We start from the raw sequence: 22,932 nt of genomic DNA on the forward strand, positions 1-22,932 counted from the left end.
AACAAAAATTTCATCCTTGTATATATGTATGAGATAAATTGTATCATAGTAATTAGTTAACGTTATATTTGCAGTGAAAATAACAGTATTTGAACAGTTCGTTTTAGTGGTAGCGTTAATTACTCCATGAATTTCTGTCGAATAAAGCGTGAAATATGATTTTATGCTTGAAATCGAATAGATTTCTATACCGATAATGCGATTACTGTATAACATAACCTCTGAAAAAGGTTTTTGGATTGTCTTTACCGATAAAAAAGTGCAATAACAAGTGACGGAAGAAGTAAAAATGCGATGGATATAATGGAATTGATTTGAGCTTCGTCACTGCTGGGATTTGAGAATAGATTAGTGCAGATTTTCGATTAGTATTAAGCAAGATGGTGAAAAAAGTTTCCCCCTTGTGATGCACGGAGATTCGATGGTAAAAAGTAGCTGCCGCTCAAAAAATACCCCCAATAAAAGCCTTCGCCTATAAACACGTCGGTCATTACCTTGAGTGTACTTAACTACTCCAGCCTACACAGGCTATACTTATGCATATGGTGCATTCCACGTGTAATCGACATGATTCAAAGTCTGACCGTTTGAAAATCGGTTCAAACTTGGCGAAATGTTTTTGTTACTTGACAAGAGTCCGTGCGATTTTGTGTAGTTTTTTAATCGAAAGCGTTTAGACGTCCAGCAAAATTTACAGTGTCCGAATTTGAATTAGGTTAAATTTGAAAACTGTAGATCTAACACAAGAAATTCACATCCACAAAAAAGTTTCAGTTTCAAGTATATTCTGAAGTTAGGACGTAAAAAAGAATAATAAAACGGTATAAAAATACCAGTTCCTCAAATCTATCAAAACTTACGTTTCATCATTTTTAAAATTAAAACATTTCATGTGTATAAATCTCAGTATGGTGTCAGCTGTGGTTTATTTTCTTCAAATAAATTCATGGTGTCGAAGAAGCTAAGTTTTATTTTGATTTTTTATCAATTTTCAGGGGCCTCCATATTTTTTCAAAACTCTTAACTTTTTTACCACCTAGTTTTTCCTTGCGTATGATCTGTAATTTATTTGTTGCTAACGTTCAAACCTCATTGAATAAAAATTCCCACAAATCAAACGCATTCTTATTAACTGAAGAAAACATTTCACAAAAATTTTGAACTGGTTTAGCGAGGGTCAGAGTCCTGGTCATGTCGATTACACTTGGAATGCCCCGTATATACATAAGCGACCTCAGCTTTAACTACGGTCTCGCAATCAGCCTGCTTCAGCCTCAGCCTCAACCCTGCCCACATATCGATTGAAATTTTGTTCCCCGTTATAACCTACCAGCAAAGGAGCACTGCGATCCTTTTAATACATACACTTAATAGTCTCTATCGCCTGTAATTGTCTTGAGAAAACACAAACGTAATAGTAAGGAATCTAGATTCGTCCGCAGCATTCAATGATCCATCATAAATGACCTACTTTCTACTGTTGTCTGATAATCAATTATCTCGATAAAATCAGATTTTAAATAATTGATCGTTAACGAATCATGATGATCACTAATGTTGTGTCTAATTGAAGATGCACATTTTTTTCATTGGTTAGAGGTCGGTATCAAGTAATTAGTCAAGCCAAGCTGGTTTTTCGCATTCACTCATTGTTATTATGCACGTGTCATGACGTCGGCGTAGCGCAATCAGGTATGAATCAAAAAATGTCTTATCAGTTCGGCGTCGAATGGCAACAACGTCCAACCAAGGTCCATTGATCATTCAAGGAAGCCATAAATTCAACTGTCGGAAACCAAGTTGTGAATAAAAGAAAATCAAAGACTAAATCAAGAGAGTTGGAATCATTTGTCATCAAGGCGTATAACTTGAAATTACATACCCACCTACCTTAGCGCTCGAGTAATTGCGCGACAAGTGTTGAAAAATTATAGAGAACTTGAAAGTCTTACGATCAACATCAAATGGTTTCAACTCGTGAACATTCTATTAAGTTCACCAAGTATTTTCCACTGATTTCCAATAATTCATCAGGGTTCTAGATAACTTCCAGTCATTTCCATAGATTCGTTATGATTTCCTCAAGACAATCTGCCCAATCTATATACAATAACTAAAAATCACCCAGAATGCTAGAAAATCATAAAAAATCAGGAGTAACATTGGAAAAGTCAATGTAACTCACCTAACCTGTGAATTTGGAAATCAAAGAAAATCCCATAACGTATAAATCACTGGAAATCAACGTTAATTCATTCCATTGATATCATTCCTTTGATTTCAAAGTGAATGAAAACCTCACGTCTGACGCAACTAGAAATGGATTCGACCCAGTCGGCATGACGCCCAGGATAACAATGGCTCGAACATGCCGTTTGCAGGGTGAGAAGCGTCGACGACGGGAGGGTTGGACGACGCAACGCCACGCAGTCTGACAGGCGTGGGCGTCGCGACGCGTCGCTACGACGCTTTCACGCCCGTCTCCCGCTATCGCCTGTCGCCTGTCGTCATCCAGCGGGAAGCTGGCCAATGCAATGGACCCGTGTGACTGTCCCATACTCCCGCAACCCAAGAACAACGTCAACTGCAGTTGCAAGGCACGGATACATGGCTGGGAATACTTCCGGTTCATCAGATAGCGTGAAATCTAGTTGTTGAGTTGTTGACTTCATAGTGTTAAGGTACCAGTCCACATGAGAGTGAATTCTGAGAGCTACTCTCGAGAGTACTTGCACGACTGTCTCCACGTGAGAGTATTTTCCCGAGAATTCCACTCTCGTGAGCAGTCCAGACAGTGGCTGAAGAGTTACTGTCGTATGTTACTTACTCTCTGGACCATGTCCACTGGAGAGTCACGTGAGTGATGTGCGAGATCGCTTCTCGCAAACAAGTCGCCACAGGGATGATATTTTGCGTTGGAAATTCTGAGGAAAAAAATGAAAAGAGCTGTTTTTTTTATTCCTTTTTCCATGGTTATTTTTGGTAGAAACTTGCGTCGACAAACGAAGCGGAATTGGTTAAGCCGGGTTGATGGTTGACGTCGTCTTTTTGGAACGAAGTTCGAAACCTCCGATTCAAGGTACCAAAGGGCTCATTAGGCACCGTTACAATTCCTGATACTTGAATCCAGTTGCTAACGCTTGGGTTGACACTCTCGAAGAAGGGATTCGTGATTTTGATAGGAACGTAATAATTCAAAGCTACGTGAAGTGACGGGATTAAGGAATTAGGAAATTTCTGACGCACAATACCCGCAAGAAGCGTCTCATGAATTTCTTCGGAAGATGAAGGCCGGTGCTCCCCCAGCAAATTGAATCACGTCAATCGAGAACGCATCTGTACAAGAAATGGGATCGAAACGTATAGGGAAGACAATTGAGGGGTGTTGTTGGAATGTCACGGCTCCATTAGGATCTGGATGAAAATTTTGGTTAGAGCTGTACCCGAGTGGACACAGTTGATCCGAAACGGATGGATCTGTATTGAATTTATGGAGGTACCAATATGTGATTCAGTAAACTTTTACGCTGTGCGAAATATCCATAAGCATTTTCGTTGTTACACCCTGCACCCTTGAATAATGTAACTAAAAGAAGTTGAAAAACATGAAGTAATTCGAGACGCGCGAATATGCGCCCCCGTCACCTAAGCTCACCCCGGGAAACAATTTCCTCGAAAAGTTTTGACGTGCTTACGAAAAGTTTTCTAGAGCCATTTAATACCACCAAGCTATATAACTTCACCCGTAGCATCGAGACCGCCGGGACGCGATTATGACTGAGATACGCGGTTAATAGAATAAATTACACTCTGGTAAGTAGCTATTGTCGTCAATTAAAGTAAACTTCATGTCAAAAACATAGTTTCGAAAATAGCTGCGAGACCTCTTTGCCTCACGTTGTTTCAAACGAGATAATAATTAATTGTTTAAGGTATATTTGAAATGAATTCTTCAAATTACAAGCCACTAACGTTGAAAAAAAAACCAAAAACGTAACTTAACTAAGAATAAATTATACTATAAAAGACTAATGAATAACCACGATGAAAGTGTGTGATCAGAAAAAATGCCACGAATACAGCAGCGCAAAGTCTTCGAAAAACTAATCCACTTTGAAGTATTTAAGACTTATTTTTCAAAATTTAATGGTTTTACGTGTTATTACATTCGATTGAATGACCCTAACTGAATTCGATATATTCAAACCATTTACCATACTGCAAACGTTGCCTCTATTCATAAGAGTACAGTTTGTCCATTCGATGTCGTTGATAAACCGATCAATAGATCTTGACTAGATAGAGACACAGTTCAGGATAAACTGGATGAACCAGTGTCTAGTTTCAAAGTTTATACCTCGGTCGTCCCAAGACGTAGGAAGGGTCCCTTACTCTGCACCGAAGCCTCCGAGGACGTCGTGACCTGAGCCCTTGGGCCACGGAAGGCCCTCTTCCTTGCAGGACGATGGGCGGTAACGACGCTGTAACATTTGGGATGCCTTTTACGTGGCAATAAGGTGGCAGGAGCAGAAGTGCCGCCAGTGTGGCAGGATATTGGCTTGGGGGCTCAGCCTCCGCAAAGACATTGCGAGGGTCATTACTGCACGAAGGAAGGCCGGTAGTATAGTAATCAGCAGTTTTCTCCAGAACCGCACATCAGCATCAGCCTGCGGTTAGCGGATGCGTATTTATGTGAAACTGATGGTTTGGAGCCGCGCTTTTCCCGGATATTTCAACCATCACGTGGCACCTGTCATTTTCCTTGTGGTATTTCCGAGGGTGAGATTCATCCTCGTGATATGAAATATGCCAGAAGGGGAAGCGACATATGACGCATTTCACGTGAGGATATGCGTTATTACGTCCGACGTGGCTAACGTACTGGGAAAATAAACACAGGAAAGGGCGAGAAAATCTTTATGTGGGGGAAAATCGATCTCCAAGAATAAGTGGCCTCGTATTTCTGCCTCCCGGTAAGGGATCCTGGGACTCAAGATGCAACTGCTGCTGCTGCTGCTGCTGCTGCTGCAGCGACGCATTCGTTGTTTCGGGTTCCAGGATATCTTTTCCTCCCGTTCCCATGGTAACGGGCGTCCCAGGTTCCATTACTTGCACGCGGTCAGTCCTGGCCTTAAGAAATATGTGAGCGCTGGATCCGCGGATTCTTTGTGAAACATCGGAGCTGGGCAAAATTTCGAATCGTTCTGAATACTTGACTCTAATTTTCTCCCTTGAAGTCTTCATTCTTTTACAAAGATCGGTAGGTCAGAGTTTCTTATCTCTGAAGTCTGCCGTTTTCAATATATATAGTGTGTAGCCAAACTTTGTTCCTTGTTTCGAGGACTAATGGAGCTTCAAATTCGTTTTCGAAAATAATTCGACATCCAGTTGCAGATAACGTCATAAAAACTGCACATCAAGTTTTTTTTCTTCCAACAAACATTTTTTTCCATAAAAGTTCCGAAGCAAGTTCGAAACTTTTCTTGCAGCTTAGAACTCCTGGAAGACGGCTTGAAGAACAACTCTCACAAGCAGTTCAAGTGTAACGTGAGAAGGCCGATTCGAGATTTGTATGTAGATATAAAGACACGAAGAAATGTCATTATGTGCTAAAAAAATCATTTTTATGCTCTAAGTGTTAATTAAAAGAATACGTGATAAGGCTAGAATCGAATGACTTAATGTGCGTCGACGCCAGGTGAATTTTAATCGGTCTAAATAACTGTGACATAGACAGGAATTGCCTGACGAATGAAATTTCTTAACGGTGAGAATAGTAAAATGTTTTGAGTGATGGAATCTTTGGAAACAAGATAAAAATGATTGTTTTTAAACGAATTTCCATACAAGGTTAGGCCAAGTTGAGGAACAGAAATATAGAGCGATTGAAATTTTCTGTATACCTAAACTTGAAATTTCATTATTCCAAAGCTACGCTAAAAGTGTGCAGTTAATTTCAGTGATAAGAATGGTCGGTGAAACTCTTTAATAACGGACTCTCAGCAGGTTCGAAGTACGGGGTACAAGGAAAGAACAGCGTCTTGTACCCCTTATAGAATTTCAAATTAAATATTCTCGCAATTAATCCAGCATTTACGAAGCTCACGAGGGGTGCCACCCCGACGATGAAGGCGAGGACGACGAGGACGACGAGGACGAGCCTTAAGAAGAGGGGAGTTTCTACTCTCCACCCGTATCCAAAAGACAATTTTCCTTCGTTGTCATGGTGACGATCTGACTCATTCGTACATAAAATACGTTGGTACTAGATCGAGTTAAAGATAAAAGGAAAGGGCGTTTGAAGGAACAAGTTACAAAAGAAAGGCACGGGAATTCTGATAGAGAGATTAGTATTTTCGCTGTAATGGTTGAAATTTCGATTTAAAATTTTGAAACTACATATTCATGAAAATGAGAAAACAAGATAGAACCGTTACCGTTACAGACTAAAAAATTATTTCTTAGATCGATCAATGGTATGCATTCCTAGTTCCTGATGAAAAGTATTTGTTGTCAGTATCACTCTATTGACTGTGAGAAATGTTAGTGTTAAAATTAACTGTTATGAACTGTCGTAGAACAATATTTGTGGTTAAAAGTTACTGTTTTTACTGATAATGAAGAGTTACCGAATAAGACTACAGAAAAAATTGTAACATACGCGATTGCCAACGATGTTATCTGATTTCCACAACCAGTACGTTTCAAATGGGTATAAAAACACCCCGATAAAAATGAAGTCACGCACGTATATACATGTTTCTCATTGTCGGAATTCATTTGTAGACGAACAGGTGGATCTCAAGGAGTAATGCAAAATGAATGACTATCTTGAGATTGTAAGGAATATACGCTTTGTTGTCAGTAGCGTCACATATCCATATAAATAGTCTTTCTCTTCGGGGTAGTATTGTTTCGCGTAATCCGTCACCGACAACTTCCGGGGTTCAAAGATTATCTCTGACAGGCCGGGAGCTTGGTCGTTGTCTACAGGGAATATGCAAGAAATAGCTCTGCATACGCGTCCCTGTTTTTTGCTGGGAGAGCAAAAAAAAAGAGGGGTTGATAACCTGGGCGAGTAGGCTGTATAGTAAGAAGTGGGAAGTGAACTTCGAGTCTCGAATTCTGAGTAACGATTCTCAAGAGGGTCGATGGCGAGGAATTATTCGCTCATAGATTCCGCAGCGCTGGTTTCCCACCCCAAATTCTATGGCTTCGAGCTATGCAACGAAATACTCGGTGGTGCAGTGAGTCATGCGAAACAAAATGCAGGACATACCGCTTTCTCTTCGTTATTGTGTTTTCCAAGCAACATGGCGGCGCTACTTTTACAGGGTCAACAAATCACTGTCGTATATTCGCCTTTTTTCTCCTCCACTGCAAAAGAAGTCGACGGTAATGTTTCACAGAGCGAGTAGCAGCTACTCCAAAGAAAAGACTAGATCAAAGAAAACTGTCGACAAAAGTATTTTCTACCCTGCAGACCACAATGGCAACTGGTAATAAACCAAGAGCATAGATACGTGGTTGGAATGAATTGAACCAGTCCTGCAGTACACTGTGGCGTAGAGTGAGCTGAAAAGCTGAAAGGCCGGGACGTAATTTAAGGTTGATCGGATTCAGTTGGAAATTAGTATTTGGGTGAGTACGGCGGTGGAAAAACAGGGATTTGTGTTGCAAAATCAGTTGGAATTTATTTGCATAAATAAAGGAACCATTTCGGTTTGTATCATTCCATTATTTCTAACTCTCTGATCCTATCTGTCGTCATCAAAGACTCTTTATTCCATGAAAGTAATGGCGATTTCGTTTGGGATATACTGATGGAATTGAGTGTGCATCTCATCTCTTTTCAACCGATTTTGGAGAACGGGGTATTACAGCCGTAATTACTGTAGCTTAAGCCAGTACGATGATCAAACGCCAACTCTAATCTGTTAATCAAAACGCGGTAATTGTCAAAAGAACTGGGAACTGGGCTTCGTTCAAGTTTTCTCATTTGCTCTGACATTCAAATTGTAAAAGTGAAACGGATTGTGTTAGGAGTCTGAAGTTTATTCGATTTCGATAAATGTGTAAAATCCATTTCATCGTCTGTGCTACAGTTTATTCTAGTAATCCCGATTCCACACGAATTTGGTTGTTTGAAATGAATATGGTGGTGCGACGAGAACGTTAAAAAGAAAGGGTACAAGTGGTACTTGAGAAACGAACTGATGTGATTTCTCAGCTTGAAAACGATTCAAATCTGATCTCAGGAATTATATGGATGCAGTGCAGCATATCTGACGGGTATAAGAAAGCAAAGAAAGGATAACGCGATAGCATCGAGCACCTGAGGGGACTACATCCAACGCTGTTGCCTTTTATTGAACCAGAGTAAGCACTTGAGATTTCCTGACATAAAACGATGTATCAAATGATAATAAAAAAGATAATGGCGATGCTAACGAAAATTACTGATTCGAATCCCTTCTCGTTAATCATTAATATTTTGTAATTCCATTTAGTAATTTTTGTACATTTCCGGTTAGTGAATCAAGCTGAGGAGATGATGGAGGGTGAACCACGTTAAACGGAGTACGGTGTAGAATTTTTATATAGCGAACCTTGCACTTAATCTGTGTGTTTGTCACGCATGTCACGCACTCCGAATTCTCCCTCACGCCTACGCAATTCCCCTCGAAAGTTCAAGATCCTCAGGACCACTGGCAAGTTTCCACCCCGCCATAGTCGCACCCTCGGCAGGAGCTTAGGGCTTTCAAGTGATGCATGGTGATAGATCGTTCCGAAACAGTGGAATATTCAAACGCTTCAGACTGCTCGTTTTCAAACCTGATGCTAGTAATCGATCCTTCCAGAAAAAAGTCTATACGAAGAAATCCTCGCATTACACGCTCAGAGATGTATAAGCAGCATTGGAGGTACGATACTGGAAAGTCGCCTTGATCACTTGGAAGCAATTTCGATAAAAAATATTCATTCATTCGATATTCATCTTCTTCTTACGCCAAAATCTACATGACTTCACATAAGGAGCAAACTGCTCAACCATGAACTAAAACATTCGAAAATAATGACTGAGATCCATTTCAGCAGTCACCATGTAAATTGATAAATACCCTCTTGTACTCGACCCTAACGATCTCATTATTCTGGCTAATATGACTGAGTCATAAACACCCGCCTACTTGGAAACTGTGATAGTAGGTCGAGTAACGATTTTGCAGTATCAAGTATCATCTATCCCCTCGTTTCCTACCTGCCAGTGATGCTGAAAGATTCACTCTAGGGAGTCACAACCCATGCATGTACGCAAGCCGTGCATTATTACATACGTGGGGGTTCGAGCTACTGAACCAGGAAAGGGTGAGGATGCCTGTATAAGACCTTGCGCACCCTTGAGTGGTCTTAAAGGCCAAAGGGGAGAATGGGAGAGCGTGAGGTAAGACTTCGAGATCATTTCTCGTGGATTGAAAATGTAAGTATCAGTCGTGAAAAATGGTTTCCTGCGATATTGTTTTCACCAAATTTTTTTTTTTTTTTTGCTAGGATTGTGGTCCCGTGAAGGAACCATTCGCTGTTTGGTGTACAATCTCTGCTAAATGGATATTAGCACTGGAGCGGTTAAGCGCAGCAATTACTACGATCAGCAGCAGTCAAGTCGTTACCACGTGTCAGCCATTAGCAGGTAAGGCTTCTTTCACATTACGAATATTAGCCCCGTACTATACATTGCATGATATTTTCGTTACTTCAAAACAATAAGTGAGAGACAAAATAAATAAATACGAGGAAGTAGTTCATCCGACATTTTACAGACCAGATAATTCAGCTTTGAAATTAGGCCGTAGTATAAACCCTGACTTATCGCTCTGATCCTCTTCTTAAAAGGATCCGCGAGCTGGATAAGGGTGGCTGGAAAAACCAGGTTTCGATTTAGGGAAGGTGTTAAGTTGAGGAGCGAAAGTACATTAGTGCGACCAAAGGAAGCACTCGAGCCTATTCAGCCTTTACTGAAACAACGCGAGCGTGAACGTGAACCAAAAGCAGAGTATTAAACTGTGCCAGTATAAGCCGCAGGGTGTCGAGCAGTAAAAAGCATTGGCGAATAGCAGAGGTCTATAACTATATCATATCGTTATCGCGATGATCTCAAGGAATTCTACGTACGGAATACGGGATATGAAGATTAGGCGCCATAATACGATCAGCTGTAGCAAGCGGAGCTGAACATAATTACGTAAAGGAGGTGGGTAAAGGAGACAAAATCGCAATTGACAAGTTTCACCGAGATGAGGTGAGTTTGAGATCGTAGAAATATCTACACATCTCTGTACGAAGCAGCTCGGTAAATTTGCCAGTATGTTGTTGAATTATTCAATAAATTCAGTGCTCCAAAGGCATCCACCTGCTACCACCACCCTAGTTGACTGGTTGAAACTTCGGGATAAGACTCCGCTTCGGTTAAAACTTGAAAATATTTCCATCAGAGTTTGCGATCCTGCTTAGTATATTCTATAAATAAATAATGAATCTACAGGCAATATGATACGAATTTCTGCATGACCCGTTGACGGAGAAGTCTTTGCAGATCGACTTCGCGAAACACAATGTATGGTATATTGTCATACAACGTATTAACGAATGATAAGTCATCCTGTTCTTCCTCTCAAATCGTATACGGTTATTTAAAATCACTTGTTTGCTGATTGAACACTGTAGCTACCACTGCTAAAAACAACAAACTAAAATTACGTAAAACGACAGAACTTGCAGTATTCTGTGTATAGAATATTCTCAATTCTTTTGGTTGACGATCCGTTCAAATCCACGATGCATCACCGTCAGAGATTCGTAATGTAATTAAAATTGAGACGAAGGTCTTTGCATTGTGCGGTTACACGCTTCGGTGGAGAATCTCTTAGTAGGTGTGTATATTATACAACGGACATAATAAGGGTGAAGTGGCGACGGCGCAAACCTGCGGTATAACCCCCAGCTGGTACCGTACTGGATCAGGATTGCCCGTTAATTAGTTTACCGACTACAGACCGCGTTCCATTCTCAAGGGAACCCTTCGCGATCTACAGTGCTGTACGGCTACCAGGAAGTATAGAGGAAACTGGTCCGACCTCCATCCTCTGTAGTCACTTTGGTCTTGTTCGCACCCTCTTTTGTGTGCCATGATCCTTTCTCTCAGAGTCCATTTTCCTTCGACCGTTCTCTGCCTGCACCTTCACCTCGCTGATAATAAGAATCACGAGATAATATTGGTAGGTGTCGATTAGCATCAGGCGAGTCTACAATGAAGAAGCCTCAAATCGTTTATCATTTCTTATGTCGTGATCAAAATTTGGTTGGTTTGTCGGATGATTGCACGAATAATGACACGATCCCATGAGTGACTGACTCAAACGCATACGAAAATATTTCAACACGATGAAAACTGGTACGATTACCTACGTAGTGGATGGAAAAGAGACACTTCCGCTGACGTGCATTGAGGAAGTTGCTCTTCCAAGAGTAATACAATCAAGAACTGTGGCGTTGCGCTGAAGCAGATTCTCCGTTAAACAGTTTGACACAGCAACAGGGATCGAGTATTATATCCACGGAACAATAACTGCCAGACTCCATTGTTCTTCGTCAGTTAATATCGACATAATGGATCGATCGATGGAACTAGACACACGGACCACGTTGTTTAAACCTGAACTCTGCCCAACCGTTCTAATCCTATTTACGAAATCGCAAAATCTCTGATCGTTATCATCACCCCATTGGACCCATCGTCCGTCGATAGCTACAACGAGGTACAAAGGATCTGGTTACAGAAATAAAATGAACAAAGGTAGCTCTGAATCTGTCAATCTCCATTAGTCGCAGAGCATTAGGTGCGAAAATCTGTTTTTGAGAATCTTGTCCCGAACGACGAGAGCGTTGGTACCGACTGTAACAGACCATAACTGCACGAGGAATCGACGAAACATCGGCGGCTGAATTTCACACAATCTTTACAATTTAGAGAACGTGACTATATATCGTTCGTGAAAATCATATTATGGTTGCTGGTTAGTTTTCAGTTTTCAGAAACACCGTTACCCGGACAAGAGAAGATTCGAAAAGCTTCCCTACGGCGACTGTTTTCCGTGCACACTATAGGCACCTCTACCAACCTCCCATGGCAGGAACGGATTACACCAGGATGAACGCTTAATCCTTTAGGATCTGGTTGCGCGTGGGAGTTGGCCCTGCAGGCGTTTAGCGGTGGGTGGCATCGGGTATTGATTGAATGCGGAAAAAGGGCGCTACGGAGTCCAGACGGGAACGCCCGGTTAGGAATGACTGCTCCTAGTCAGGATCCTGTTCCTCATTGTCATCCACAACCCGGCTAAAAAAGTCCTCGCACACCAGATGAAATACCGGCCTAGCTGTATATGGAAGGAAGCTGTATATACAAATTCGCATTTCGTTCACCATCGCTGGATTTCTGGCTCAGGAGGTTAGAACTCCGAAATTCTTTGCCTTAATTTACTATTCACTTGGCTGAATTCGACTGAATTTGACTGACCAGTGAAACCTAAGAAAGCAAAGGATAACGGTCCAGGAGTCAGATCTGAACTAGTTCTTATCCATGCATGGGCCACTCCATGCTGTTCATGCACGATTAGAACTAAGTAAGGCAGATTTTTTTAGAAAATAAAAGTTTAAGTGAGGCGAGGGTGATCAAACGTGGATAAAACAATTTTTAAGTTTTTTCGAAAATGAAAAAAATCACTGCTTCAATGAGCTGAAAGATGATGTTGTTGAAATTTTTTCTACAAATAATCTGTCGTATTGCCAAAATACGATAAAATTTTCGATTTTGCTACGATGGATCGAATCTGATTTTGAATTTTAATTCGAGACAACTGAATTCCCGATTTTCGAAAAACTGCTTTTGATCATCAACTCCTCAATTAGTATCTTGATATAAACGTTTTCATGCTATACTCATAAATGGTCGAGCACCGGGTCGTTCCGCGTCCCAAAATATCTGAGATTGATTATCGGATCTGTCCGATTTATCAAACCTTGGAAGTATATGTATAAGGTTAATTTATAACCACCGAATGCTACGAATGCATTTCTAAATCCGGTGCCACGTCCCTGTATTCAAATTGGTAGTAAGCGGTAGTGGCTGCTGCAGAGCCCATTCAGTACGCCATTTGAACAAATCTATACGGGTGGATATAATCAACGGTGGATAGAAGTGGGTACCTACTTCTCGTCGTTCGCCTCGAGGCTTCCATTTGCAGTTCAAATGAATTTTAAGCAGTAAAACTTTTCCTGTCGCATTGCATAATCGTTCGAGAATATTGAATGGGCGGAGGAAGAAGTAACGTCATTTCGTTATTGAAATCAAATAGAACGGTAACCAGTTACGTAATGAACTGGACGCGTTAACACCTTAACACTTTAAGCGAGACCTGAAGAACTGCAAGTTTTCTAAACATGTTTGGCCGGATGCCCGACCGATTTATCGGCATGGTTAGATATTTTTGGATCCTAACAAATGACTTTAATTCCTTCCTAAATTAGCGATTTCGAAAACCTTTCCAACCACGAACTTTCATGTAAATGTATCGTTTGGCTCAAGATAAATGGATTTTACAGTGCAAAAAGTAATTTATCAGTGAAGTTTAATTCGTAATTAACACTAGAACTACCGAGGTAAAATGTAACTTGAAGTAGGAATTTTAGAATGAAATTATAAAACCAATCTAATAAAACAAAATTAGACTGCATTATATTACTCCTTTAGTTACCGTCGTAATAGTATATTATGTCCCAAGGGCGTAAAGCGGGCTTTTTTAGACCGAGTGTGGAGTTCTCAGTACGAGGCTGCAATAAGGTGACCTTATTTTGACAAGGTTTCGCATAATGATGTTACACTTGGATTGCATTTGTTCAACAGAAAAAAGTGCAAGACACACACATACACACGTGCATATATATATAATATATATATACACGAATATAAACGAATATATATATATATATATATACACGATAAGCGAGTAAAAAATCAAATATTATTGCCCACTTTTATCAAATCTGTAAAAAAAAAAGTTACTTTAGAGCCAACAAGTCTAGAAATCATGCATATGTTACAAAAATATCATTGCATCATTGCGGGAAAAAAATGTGACAAGAAGTAGGAATCTTTGAATGAAATTTTAAAACAGTCATTTTGACTAGTTTGGCAGTTCTAGTGTTAACGTGGTGTATATCATTACTATATATATACTCGGTATATGGTGGATAAGTACATGTACGTGGACAGCTGAGGTTGTAATTTAGACCTAATTACGCTGTAGCAGTAGGGTAGGGGCTCGCCAAAGTTCCACCACGAGTTTGTAATGGAAATAGATGCGTTGCACAAAGCTCGTTTGCTAAGTGGCTTTCGGGTCATCCTTGTATGTTTTGGAACGGGATATTTACAGGATATTTCGAAACGGTATCCTGAAAATTATTCTCTACATACCGTCACTCTATAAACATATTCTATTAATATATTAAAAATTATTGAACATCTGGGCAACGGATAAAAAATATTTTCTGTTTTGATTTATACATTATTACCCAGGGGAGAGGGGCAAAACGAAATACCTAACGAAATACTTACTTTTCGAGTATTCAAATACGCTGGATCATTATTATTATTTTTTTTTTCAATTGTAATCAAAGAAAATAAAAATTATTTTCAGATGTCAAGGGAAAATAAAATTTTTTTTTTTTTTCTTTTGCGAGCAGAATGGGACACCCCCTAAAAAAGCAACGAACGAAAAAAAAAATTCTGAAAATAAAATAAATTTGATTAAATTAAGTTTCCTTATAAGTAATTTAAGTAAAAAAATTAACACTTCAAGTAACTGTATTGGATGCAAGGGCAGAAATTTTTTTTTTCGACCGATACACGAAACCCTATGAAACAAAGTTAAATTCTTTGAGGATATTGTTTCATGAATAAATAGTAGAATAATATATGAGAGAGAAAAAATCACTTGTGGACGAAATGACATTCATGAAATTAACTTATAGATATTAATAGATGAGTTCGAACTATTCGTGAACTGTTTAAAAATAATTGGTAAACAAAAAAATGAACCAACCATAAAAATTAAGTTATATCTTTCGAAGCGATCGGACAGATTTTCATATTCAAGCTAACGTTTCGAGACTTGTGTGTTTTCCGAGAGGGAATGCATTTCGTGTGCACGCTAATCCTGAAGTATAAAATGCGCCAACTGACGGCGAGGCTCGAAAACAGCGCAGCCATTATTTCACGACGAGTTGTGATTGGCAGAAAGGTTTGCCTCGGTTTAATTTGAAAACCATGAGACCCTCGAGTTCCTAGCTTAACGAATCCATTGCGGTTTTTTACAGCGAACACACCTACCAACGAAGTACAAGCGTGACGCTATTGTGCGGAAATGCAGCGTTTAAATTCGTGTATAAAAATGAGCAATTTTACGGCACACGCGGCGTGACTGTAAACCAAGAGTACGTAGGCAGTATAGACTCAGTCGTAAACGCACTGCGAGCTCTATTTCAGTTTCACATGACGGATTTACGAGTAAGGGTAAATGTACCCCAGGAACGGTGGTCGTGGTCGTAGTCGTGGTCGTGGTCGTGGTCGTGCAAATCGCGGTGCAGGTTGGGGATATGAGCGTTTTCGCGTTTTCGCGTTTTCACATATTTCGCATCCCTCGAATGTGATGGCAAATTTGTGTACGTCCTCCTCTCCTCGTCACGTAGCAACATGCTGTAATGGAGACTGATGGCACTCTAAATAAGCCTTCGAAAACATTTCCAAACGTGCCGAAGGTGTACAACCGATCCGGACAAAGTTGCGGTGAAAATATCGTTTCTCTTCCGGCTATAAATCACTCGGCAATAAAACAACGTCGGAATCTAATTAATTGATTTCCCCCACAGGTCATGGCGGCTCTTGAACAACGGAGAGAACTCTCCATTGAAAATAGTCCCATTGTTGTTGTGTGCGAGTACAAGTTACCGAACACGGATTGAATGAAAGTTCGGAAAGTACTTTGAAAGAAATTCAACCAAGAATAACGATAAAGGAAAAAGAATAATTTTCGTAGTCAAAGTGTTCACTTTTTGATAGGGAATAAACGAATTTGAGAATTGCAATATTATCAAATATTTACAGAATCTTTCCTATTGGCGGCATGAGTAGAGTACAAAACAACCCGAAATTTTCAATTTCTTTTCATCGTTAATCGTGATAACCAAAAATATGATTAAAATCAGTAAGTTTTTAAACAATTCAGATCTGCGACAGAACTCAGAACAGCCTTGAAAAAAGAAAAGTGAACTCGTCGGGGTTTCCAATTGGATTGAAGAGAAAAGAAAAAAGGTGAAAACGAACTGAAACAGTGTCACTCTGCTTGAGGAGAGATGAAGGGAAAAAAGTTAGAGAAGTAGATGATCACGGAAGTCGGATAACCTTAACAAGAAAGAAACTATATAAAATCTGTGAAAACCAAGGAGCCGCGAGAGAAGCAAGACGAGAAAGCAGAGGGTGAGACTTGGCCTCGTGCAAAGAGGGGTTGCTCGAATTTTTGGTGACTCACCAAAGCCTGGCCGAGCTCTCCCTTTTCTTCCCCTGTTTTCTTCTTGCTTCCCCTATCCCGAGGCTCCCCGAATCCATTGCAATAAGTCGAAGAGGGACGTGAGTCTGTAGCTGCCGGACCCAGTCGATGGACTTCTTATTCTCCATCAATAACAATTACAATCGGAAAAATTTGTACCAGTCTCGAACAATAATAGCCGAGTATATCACGTTTGCGGGATGCTAGTATCCGATCGGAGGAAAGCTTCGAAAAGGGATTAAATTTCGGCTGATTCAATTCTAGCCGATTTCCAATAACGTTGAAACTCTCGATAGGTGAGTAAATCACGCGTTTAAATCGTTTATTCAGCTCCTTCACTCCAACTGATGATATATACTTACTATAATTTATAACCTTAAATCGAGATTGAACCTTAAAAGGTTGATTCGATGTAGAAAATCTTTCAAGATTTATCACTTAACTGCAGTCATACTCTTAAACGATTAAAATCTAGCCTTAAGAAGCTTTCGCTTTCGAACAATCTGATTCTGCAAAAGTATTTGCACGAATCTTGACATTCATGAGTGTATAAAATTAACCAAAATGAACTGAAGTTTTTTAGTTTTGATAATGTAGGGGATGTACAGCCAGGTTAAAAATGTGATTGGAACGAAAAAATGTGTGATAGAACAAAATCTAGCGAATTAATTTAATCTAGGTACATGTATGTAGCTAAAAAGTTTGCATGACAAGGAATTTTTTTTTTTAAACATTCAATTTTATATCCAAAGACCTCAATATGTCAACAACTTCAGAGAAATAAAATCAATCTATATTATTTTTTGAGTAAAGTCGCCGATTTTTGTCCCATTCTAATGAACAATAGCTCATTTTATTCGTGATGAATTCTCGATAGATCCTTAGATTTTTTATCTAACTGCTCAATTATTTATAAATATTTAGAGTGATTTTAAAAACGATATTTTTCAAATTCTCAAGAAATTCTGAAGAACTGTATTTTCTGTTCCAAACATTTCAAGATCGGGACCATGAAGTAACAATTTTTTTTATAAACACTTCGAATTTTTTTTTTTGTCAACTAAAACATTGTACGAACGTCTGAAAATTCCCAAAAAATCCTCAAAACTTCTACTTTCCACTTAAAATATTTCTACTCGGGTTCCATTATGGAATGATATTTTTCTTCTTCTATTTTTTTTTTTTCAAGGATATGCAAAGTTCGTAATGAAACCGATCTAGAAACGTACTAAGTGAAAAACAGAAGTTTCTATAATTTTTCGCGACTTTTTAGACCACCTAAGCGATGCTTTAGTTGATGAAAAAAATTAAAAGCGCCGAAAAAAAAAGTTTAGAAAAGAAAATACAGTTTTTGAAAGTTTCTTCAGAATTTTGAATAAAAATTATAAAAAAAAAAACCGAAAAAATCCAGGGTACTATTTCAGAGTTGGTAAATTGCAGAAAATTTTTTAAACAAAACGAAAAAATGGTGAGGGTCGGACGTTGGTTGGATTCGCATGGAATCCCCCATGTGCACGAGGTCAAAAGAACCGGGGTTTCATTGTTCGTAAACTATTCGTGAAATGCGCGGTGAATCCTAGTAAGAGTAACAGTTAAGTGAGTAGAACAAGTCCAGCTCGGTTGTGCACGCAATTTGTCCCCGTCCATGAGCCTCTGTCGCGTTTCCTCGCAGGTTGTGGAGTAACCATCAGTCTTCAGCTCCCATCGATCATCCCCCAGACCTCGCGCTATTCGAATTTCCATTCTACTCTGTATGTCTTATGTATTTCCCTACTTCTTACGTATGGCACTTCGTTTTGTTCGGTACGTACATCGCGTTGAGGGCCTTTGTGTAAGAACATGAGATCGCATCTTTTTCCCTTCGTGGGGTGAAGCGTCTGAGTTTGGATATGAAGAATTATAAATACGTGAAAGTAGTGATGTAGTTTTTAAAACTTCGCAGCGTTGATTACAGCTAACGAATACGGAGCGGTTTGTTTTATTGAAAGGGATTTTCATTCACAGCGATGTTAGCGGTAAACGAATTTATTCTGTATTCAAACATTCCATTTTCAATGAATCTGGGTCTGTAACAAGCTTTTAGCAGAATTGTATATTTATTTTCATTTGAATCGAGTTCGAAATCACAAAAAACCGCATTTCTAACCTTTGAAAAAATATACCTCGATGTTTCAGCTACGATAAAAAACGCAATGAATAGTTTAAATAACTAAACAACAAGAAACAAATATAAATATGTGAAAAATGTATCGTTAGCATTCCATTAAAGTACCTAAAAGTTACAGCGACACATGATCTGTTGAATTTTTTATGCCCTATTATCGAGATATAAGTTAAACTCGATTAGAAATCTCTGGAACGTTTACATTTTGTAAAATAATAGTGAAAACAACAGGTCAAAGTTGGAGCGTCAAAATTGACTGACAATACGTAAAACCGAAAATAGACAGGATAGACTCACTCCAGCTTACAATTCGACTAGCTTAGGCCCCGATTTTGTAAAAATCTCGCAAGAAGCAGTCGGTAACATCTGAGATGATTCTTGACTGTAATTCCCATAATTCATTAACCTGTGATGTAAAATTTATAATCAACAAAAGTAAGTAGCACTCGGTTCCATTTACTGCACTGCATGCAGTTACATGGTAAGTAGAACAGTTTAAATTCGAAACGCTTTCATTGCTCGGTTCAGCCAGATTGCTGTAGACTGAGACTTCCGCCTCAAGCTTTAGCATAAGCAAAACTCAAATCTCGAGGTGCCGACGAAGCAGGACCACGTGCCTCGGTTTGCTAAAACACAGAATTCATTGAACCTGGGTCCTGAAATAGGCTGGACTGGTCTACATCACGGTTTTACGTGTTACATCCACGCCCCAAGGAAACCGATGGAACCTAATTAGCATGTATATAGCTTACATCACGCATGTACGCGCTTTTGATCCTTCGATGCAAAAATCTGTTTCCGATTACTTTTCACTCTTTTTATCTTCGCAAAACTTTTCATTCAAACTTAAAGAATTTTCTTTCATATCTTCATATTTTCGCACAATGAAAATAAAGAAATAACTTATAAAATGAACACATTTTATATTTAGAACCGACTGAACGTTATTTGAGTCAAGTAATCGTCTGTATAAATTTTTTCACCATGATTATAAGATTTTAAACATTGCAATATTGTTCCGCAATTTTTTTGTTCGGATGACTTCTCAACTAAATTGTACGCCTGATGTTTACTGATAAATTAATTGAAATTCAGTTATCAACAGTTATCAACAATAGCTGTTAACCAAAGGGGGAGGATTTTACGAGGTATTTGTATTATATGTATGTGTGTCGAAAAGTCAATTAGATATCGCAGTCGTGTGTGCACTGGAAACTTGGTAACTACTTAGGTTGTGGTTTGCGGTGTGAGGGGTGAAGATAGTCGAGGAAAGGGTTTATTAGTGTTATTGTGCACGAATACCAAATACATCCATCTACTATACAAGCATCCAGAAATGCAATCAACTCTATTTTCCAATATGGCCGGTCGATTCACGTACTCCGATTCTACCAACTTGATTGAATTAGGAAGGTTCCTATTTTATCGGCATTCGAATGAAATATATAAATTCATGTATGCAGGGGGTGGTGGTACAGCTGGACTTTAAAATAAGTACTGGGATTCAATTATTTTAATAGCAATAAAAAGAGAGGCTGAAAGTTTAAAAATATTACCATTGACCTATAGCGAGAGAGGACTAACGCTACGAAAAACTCCAACAATCGATTTTTTTGGAATTCATGATAAGTGATATTGTAATGAAAAAAATTTAACCTTCAATTTTGGAAATAGAGAAAATCTCAGCCAGGCCTTCATTCATCTTTGAAGTTGAAGAATATTGTTTCAAATTTCATATATTGGAGAAAATTTGTGAACATTTATGACTGAAAGAACTTCTGAGAAGTTGAATCCATGTAATTTGAGAGTCGGAATGGCTAGTGTCCTTACAACTGAAGTAATTTGCAATTTGAAATGAAATTTGTGAGTAAAATTGCGTAACCCAGAGACGCTACAATGAGTTTTGTTATTCATCAATCGAATCAAATATTTTATATGCCAGAAAAATAGTCTGGCTACAAGGTGAACAAAGTTTTACATTTTCGTCGGTTATTAAAAATGATAGAAAATAATGTATGAATGACAAACCGTGTTTCGAAGTTTTCCGGAAACAGTGTTTCTCTGCAGCGATGTGCTCTGCGGCAACAACAAATCCACCTGCAGGATATCCGCCTGACGATTTGATACCGAACTGCAACAAAATAAACACACCGATTTGAGATTGGATCGTTAATATACTGGTTTGCATCAATCAGGTATAAAAATTGTAAGACAATTGACGATTTTGCAATTAATTGCATTGTTATTAGAAACTACATTTAAAAATTACAAATGTAATCGGTATTAAAAATTTTTCAAATACTAATTACACTCACGATTTGTGGTTAGATTTGTTCCAATTACACTCGAAATTTGTGATTGGAATTGTTCTAATTACATTTTTTTATATTTAATAGTAATCGTTCCGATTTCATTTGTAATTTGTGATTATAAAACGTTGTAATTATTACATTGTAACACTGACATTCGAAAAACTCGAATGAAAATGTGTTGAAGTTTTTTGTTGTTCAGATTTTGTTGCATATAAAATGGGGCTCTTAGGCCGTTTTTTCGTCTTTGAGATACATGAACTTCGATATATCCTGAATTCGTATATTTCATTGTAATTATAGATAAGCAACAATAGAACAATCATTGATACCAAAAGTCTCTCGGTGTAACTAGCGATTTCAATGTAATAAATTACAAAAAGTAATTAGTGGTGCCCAACCCAGTGATGTATACGAAATTAAAAATACCATTGTGAACCGCTTTCACTAGCCAAGGAACGAAAGCGCGGAGATAATTTCTCCCCTGACTGTAAACTCTCTTCACCGCACGCCCTGAGAGTGATGGCTGGTAATGACAAAAAAAATTTCGCGGCTTCCGCAGCCGAGTTTTCCAAACCGTGAAATTGAAATCCCACCAAATTACAGGAGCTATGGGTCAACATAAGTATGGGTGGATAGCGGCGGCATTTTAACCGCAGTCAAGGCATCTCAAACTTTTCACCCTTTGATATAACTTTTCTTGAATTAACCTTCTCTTCCCTCATCCGCGCGTAAAGGGGAAAATAAGTAAAATTCGCAAATATGTCTCAATAATTGAGGTTATGTTTCGTCACGTCCTTTGTTCATTCTAATCTAAAAAAATATTTCACGCAATGTATGCTTGGAAAGTTAGATTTTCGAAGCTTGCGGAGCGTGCGTGTGAGACAATCCATTTTTTTCCATCACCTGTGAATGAAAGTGGGATTTGAGAAATACAAAAGGTGCCACTGACAATGTATAAAATTGAGGTTAAGTAACTCACGCGCGATACCACAGTGCGTAAAATTGCATTACCTGAAAGTGCGCAAGCGCCAAGGTAAGCCCTAGTGTGTAAAATAGAGCACTTCAGTTATGCGCATGCGCAAACGCCGTTTAACCGCACTGTTCAAAACCGAGGCAGTTTACGTACGTTCCACAGGCTTCGAAAAGCGATCTTTCCAAACAGGCATTGAGAAAAACAAGTCTCAACTATCTGCAACCAAAAGAACCATTTCACAAGAATATCTTGTTTATTCATTACGACCAGTTGCGCCAATCTTCAGTTTCATATTCACGTGTTTGAAAAAAAAGCACTCCAGAAAGAATACATTGTTCGATCAGGAGATCGCGTCGCAGCGACAACATCAGTCTCACAGGCTGTATCAAATAACGTATAACATCTCGAAAACAGTTACGGTTGAGTGCCTGCCAATATACGAGGGTGAAAGTTCGATGTCGAAATTTTCCCTGACACCCATAGATGTTACCATCGTAAAACCTATAAACACACGTGTGGATGAGCTTACGACTTGTTCAACGATATTAATAACAATAAAAATAACGAGGACTGCCAATAGCTGGCGAACTACAGGGAGGAATAATAGGGGAAAGTTCGCAGGAAATATTAGAGGGTAGGGAGGAAAACTACGAGAGACGGAGTGTCTAAATGGCTTATTAATAGATGATCTCGTCGTGGATCATGTCATGTCCTCAAGTTTGTGACGTTCTGTTCACATTTTTCTCTCCTGCATCCAGACATGTTTGGGGTGTCGTTACGGGCTTGGCAAACTTCCAATGGAATTTTCACTGAGTCACGAAA

The 22,932-nt window shown here is 39.0% G+C and overlaps 1 protein-coding gene across 2 annotated transcripts in view; it reads right to left on the reverse strand.

The window, feature by feature from the left end:
• Positions 1-22,932, reverse strand: part of LOC124407237 (protein tincar) — a 113,228-nt gene that overhangs the window by 40,439 nt on the left and 49,857 nt on the right. For both annotated transcript variants that reach the window (XM_046883194.1, XM_046883193.1), the window contains exon 2: positions 20,854-20,956. The gene's annotated coding sequence lies outside the window, so the exon portion shown is untranslated. The remainder of the gene's footprint in view (positions 1-20,853; positions 20,957-22,932) is intronic.

This window comes from Diprion similis, chromosome 6, assembly GCF_021155765.1.
Source record: "Diprion similis isolate iyDipSimi1 chromosome 6, iyDipSimi1.1, whole genome shotgun sequence".
NCBI classification, from domain to species: domain Eukaryota; kingdom Metazoa; phylum Arthropoda; class Insecta; order Hymenoptera; family Diprionidae; genus Diprion; species Diprion similis.